Source organism: Rutidosis leptorrhynchoides, chromosome 5 (assembly GCF_046630445.1).
Source record: "Rutidosis leptorrhynchoides isolate AG116_Rl617_1_P2 chromosome 5, CSIRO_AGI_Rlap_v1, whole genome shotgun sequence".
Classification (NCBI taxonomy): Eukaryota; Viridiplantae; Streptophyta; class Magnoliopsida; order Asterales; family Asteraceae; genus Rutidosis; species Rutidosis leptorrhynchoides.
Window position 1 is genome coordinate 335,421,368 of NC_092337.1, and position 5,510 is coordinate 335,426,877.

The following is a 5,510-nucleotide window of genomic DNA, read 5'->3' on the forward strand; positions in this document are numbered from 1 at the left end:
AACATCACATGTTATTAAATAACGCATCTAGGTACAAATATCACAGAATCATCGTACAGTAATGTAAATAGAACATCGTGCAAGAATTAAATAACGCAAAGTTCCATTAATAATAATAAGTTTCATACATCTGAATAAGTCCGTACAATACATAAGTGAAACATAAAACTACAACTAGATTACATAATGAAATCTAAATACAAAAGCCCTACGGTGAAGGTGGGTGAAGGATGTCCATAACATGGGTCATCTGGTCCTCTAGCTCAGCAACTCGAGCTCGGAGGATCTCCACCTCCCTTGTCAATTCCTCGACTGTGGGAGATGGTGGGGCAGGTGGTGCTGGGGGTGCCGGTGGTGCCGGTGGTGCAGACATTACATAACGGGGTGCAGATGTTCCGGCTCCAGAAATAGTCAGTACGTAACGGGGTGCCTTACGCACTTGTGGGTCGGCAGGGTACGGCACAAGCCGCTTACGAGCAGTAACCCTACGACGTCGACCAAACGCGTCAGTGAAGGCTCGTCCTCCGTTGATCCCCGGAATGATGGTACCGTCGAAGCGATACCGCTTCTTCGGCGGGGTGGAGGGTGGCTGAATAAGTACATCAGCAGGGTCCTCATCATCACTAGAGTCGTCTGAGGAGGTGTCGTCAGATGAAGCATCAGTGGATGACGGGTCGTCCGAATCATGTGGTGGCTGTACGGGTGGTTGAATTGGTCGTCCTTGAGCGGCCATCATCTGTTGGTAATGAGCGGGTCTGATCGGAATGAGACATCCATCAGGGGCGTGTCGGCACCAATGACGATACCGATTATGGAATGGACCTTCCCCGAACTCCGTGGGAATCACAATCTCGCCGGAGCGGGGCTGTGATCCTGAGGGTCCGGGGGCAGATGGAGCTGGAATCTCCAGAGGGTCTTGGGCTCCGCTATATGTAACCACTGGTGCAGGCGTCTGGCTGCTAGTCCCAAAAGATGAAGCGCCGGGGTCACTCGTGGGTAGCGGGATCGGTGTGTCGGCAGCAGCAGCAGGTGGGGTGGCTGACAAGTCTGAACTGCCCAAAATGATAGCAGGTGGAGTATCCTACATCTGAACAAGGAAAAATAAATTTTTCCATGTCAGTAAGTCATAAAGCAAGCACGTATTAAGCCAACAGTTTAAATCATGTATAACAATAAGTAGCATGGCAATAACGACAAGTATCATGCAATCGAAAGCAGATAATAGCATGCAGTAGTGACATCATGTAATAGCATACGGCACATAGTAGTAAAAGTAAGCAGCAGCATGCAGTAAGTTCAGCGGAAACAAGTAAACTAGCAAGTTGTAGATTAGTCCTATTAGTGTATCCTACTCGGGTCGGTCTTAGACTCACTAATGCATCCTAATTCCCTACAACCAATGATCTGATACCAAATGTGATGCCCCGTACAAAACCATCGTGTACGAATCATCAACAACAGGATCATTACAAGGTTAAGTACTATATGCTGTAATAAAAGAAGTTGCATTCACGATAAAAAGGTGACATCATAACTAACGTCGAATGTTTTACACCAACAGTATGCTTCTACGAATAGCAAGCATGAATAAATGTATATGACCCTTAGGTCGTTACAAAACATAGTTTCAAATGTATTAAAGTTTGAATACAAGATAAACAGTTCATGCGGTGATAACACTAGAGCAGCGGGTGTCTACGGCAAGACTAGCACGACAGCGGAAGAAAATAACCTTAAGCACCTGAGAAAAACATGCTTAAAAATGTCAATACAAAGGTTGGTGAGCTATAGTTTAAGTATAACAGTATGTAAGGTAGGCCACGAGATTTCAGTGCTACAAAGAGCATTTCAAAATAGTATGATAAAGTATATGTTAACCGTGGGCACTTGGTAACTAACTTAACGTTTATACCCCCTAAAAGTACACTTGGCAAGTGCGTATGTTTACGAAGTATTAAACACTCGTTAAATGCTAGCGCTACTAGCCCGAGTGGGGATGTCAAACCCCATGGATCCATATCTAAGATTCGCGTTCACCGGTTCAAAAACCAATGACTAAACGTTACCGAGCTAAAGGGAATGTTTCTGCCGTTATATAACCCACACATATATAAAGTTTAAGTACTCGTGCCTAGTATGTAAAATATAAAATCCGCATGTATTCTCAGTTCCCAAAATAATTTAAAGTAAAAATGGAATGCTATAACTCACGATGATAAAGTAGCGGTAAAGTATGACTCGGAAAGTAAGCAAGTAATGAAGGTTGTCCAAACGGGTCCTCAACCTAAGTCAAATAGTACTAAGTCAGTAAATCGTCGAAAAGGTTTAAAAGTATGTAAATAAGGTCTTAAGGGTCATCATCATTCATCTTTATACAAAAGGTGTAAAGTAAGTTTCGTTCATGAAAGGAGTTTAAAACAAAGGCTGAGTTCGGTCAGTCACCACGGCCTCTACACCTACTGAAATAAGGTGAGACCAGTGGCCATGGCTCCGTATATGAGTCCTTTAGTTGTGGTAAAAATTACAGAAGCAAACTCATCTTCGTTTGAACGTGGCGACGGTCTAAGTGCGAGTAGGTCAGAATTTTCAGCACAACGTTAAATGGACATAGTGACGATCGGAGGGCCATAAATCCTAAACCGTAACTCGGATTAAGACGAGTCCTATATGAAAAGTTATCTACTCGAATATAGCTATCTGAAAATCATAATTATAGTAGCCCAGGTAGTACAGGTCAGACACAGTGACAGTAAAACAGTAGGGTCAGTAGGTTCCGGTGTTTCTTGGTGCTCGATGCTTATCATGGTTCTCATCCTTGATGCATATAGCTTCAAGTGTACAACTCATTGATGTGTTTGCATCATTTTTACCAAGGTTTGACCATCATAACCCAAGTGTAAGTCTAAGACATGAAGCACAACTCACTTAAGTGTTGCAAGTGTTTTGATGAACCAAAGTTACATCAAAGTCTTAGATCTAACACATACATGAACTTTAAAACTAATAATAAGTTACAAACTTGAAAGTAAACTTATGAAATCAAGATCTTGAGTTGTAGAACATAGTTCTTAGTTAGATCTTGAAGATCCTAGACCTAAAAGTCTAGATCTAACATAAGTGTACAAAGTTATAGTTAAAAAAAGCTTACTTACATGTTCTTGAACTTTCAAAGTTAACTTTAGTTTAAGAAAGTATGAGATTAAGAATAACTTGTAATACTTGACCATTTAAACTAACAAACATGAAATTAAAGTGCATAATATAAAGAAATAAACTAAGTAAACAAGTAGTTAGTTCAAGGTTGTTCATACTTTAAAGATTCAAGCCTAAGTCTTGATCTTTAGAAAGTTAACTTTAAAGTTTACTTCATGAACTTCAAGTATGATTTGCAACCATGAACTTACAATCTTTTGAAACAACATATGTAGAACATAAACTAGTAAGTTTAGTTCTTGTGTGTTCTTGAAATTACAAGATAAAATGAAGAATGAAACTAGTAAGTTTGATTCTTGAAATTAGTGAAGAACAACAACAAGTAAGTAACAATAAACTTCAAGTAACTTAAACAACAACAAAGAATAAGTAAACAACAAGCAATGATCATGATATGGGTGCCTTATGTTTCGGTTTTTAGGGAGAAAAAGAAGAGAAAAGAAGTCTTGTAACTTACAAAGTTTAGAGAGAAGAGAGAGAAGTTTGAGAGAGATTTGAAAGTGAGTTTGAAGTGTGTGTTTTGAGAATGAGAAATAAGTGAAAGATATTAGTGAACAAGTAGTCAAAAAAAAAATATGAAAAACCCTCCCCTTATATACTCTTGGCCAACGGTTTAGGATAGAAAAGGGGGAAGAGATTTGCCCACTAGTTTCATGCATGTAAAGGTTCATAAAAGTTGGTTATTAGGTGGTTGTTTATGGGAATGATGTGCAACTAGATTCCAATTGCTCTTAAACTAACTAGTTACAATTAAATGGGTTACTTACATGTAAGTATGGGCTATAAAGTCCACTAAAGAAGTAGGGTGGGCTTCATAGGTCCATTAATACTAATAAAGGCCCAAGTTCAAGTAATTAACAAGTTAAGTCCAATAAAGCCCAAGTAATTAACTAGTAACCATAGTTAATCAAAATGATTAATAAAACTTAATCATGAATGTAAATAATATTCTAAAAATATTATTCGTGAAAGTTTCATGTGTCACAGAGACGTTTCGGGCATTCAAAAGTCAAGTATGGTTAATCATGGCAACAAGTAAATGTAATAACATACATTCGTTTAATCACACGCATTAATAATAACAATTATTAATAAAATAACGTTGAAAAATCCAGGGTCGTTACAGGTTTGATGGTTTAAAGTGGTGTTGGTTTGGTCTGTCAAACAACAAACTGAACCCTCAAATAAACAGTGGTGATTGATCGGTGGTTTCACATATGTGATGATGCTCAAACGAAAACAAGAACACGAATAATAGCAGGGGTTTTTGGTGATTGTTATGGTGATTTGGTGATGGGTTGTCGAAAGGTGGTGGATGGTGATTGTGGTCGATGGTGGTGCTACGGTGGCGATGGTGACTGGCAGTAGAGTGGTGGCAGCGGCGGAAGTGAGGTGGTTGTGGTTCTCCATCTTATATCTTCCATGTATGTATAAGTATATATATATAGATATCATAGATATATGATTATGATATACTACTATTAATATAAAGTAATAATATTAATATAATAATAATAATAATAATTGTAATTAAAACTCACATGTGCACAGATAAGGAAACAGTTATTCTGCTGACACTCCTTCACGGACTATTATATCGTATCCCGTTGTTCACTCAGTGACGAATAAAAAGTCTCAGAAAAATCCCAAACTTTTAGATTAACTATATTTATTTATTTTGGTCAATATGGTATAAAATTCGATCATTAACTATTAAATAAAAAATTACATCAATTGTCCCTCTCAATTCTGGGTAAAATATAAAAAGTGTTAAAATTTAATAACTAGATCCTAAATACATTTTTAGTAAGACAAAAATTTATAGAACTCATTTTCGGATCACCGTTTATTTTAAAATTATATATGTTTGAATTTAACTTGCTTAATATCAATCGAAACATCAAACGAGTATTATAATTATTTAATATTTATTTTTAATATACCTTATTTATTTATATATATAGATATGTTTTAAATAATAATTATTTTAATATCCTATTTTTACTTTATTAATTTTTAATAACAACAACATATAATACTTCAAATTATATTTCGAATTATTATTTATATATACATACACACATATCTATTTACAATTAGTTGTTCGTGAATCGTCGGAAATGGTCGAAGTCAATTGAATGTACAGAAATAGTTCAAAAATTTTTGAGACGCAACATAACGGACTTTGCTTATCGTGTCGAAATCATATAAAGATTAAGTTTAAATTTGGTCTGAAATTTCTGGGTCGTCGCACACGTATAATTATCCACTCACCTTATCACGCCGGTGGTGATTAA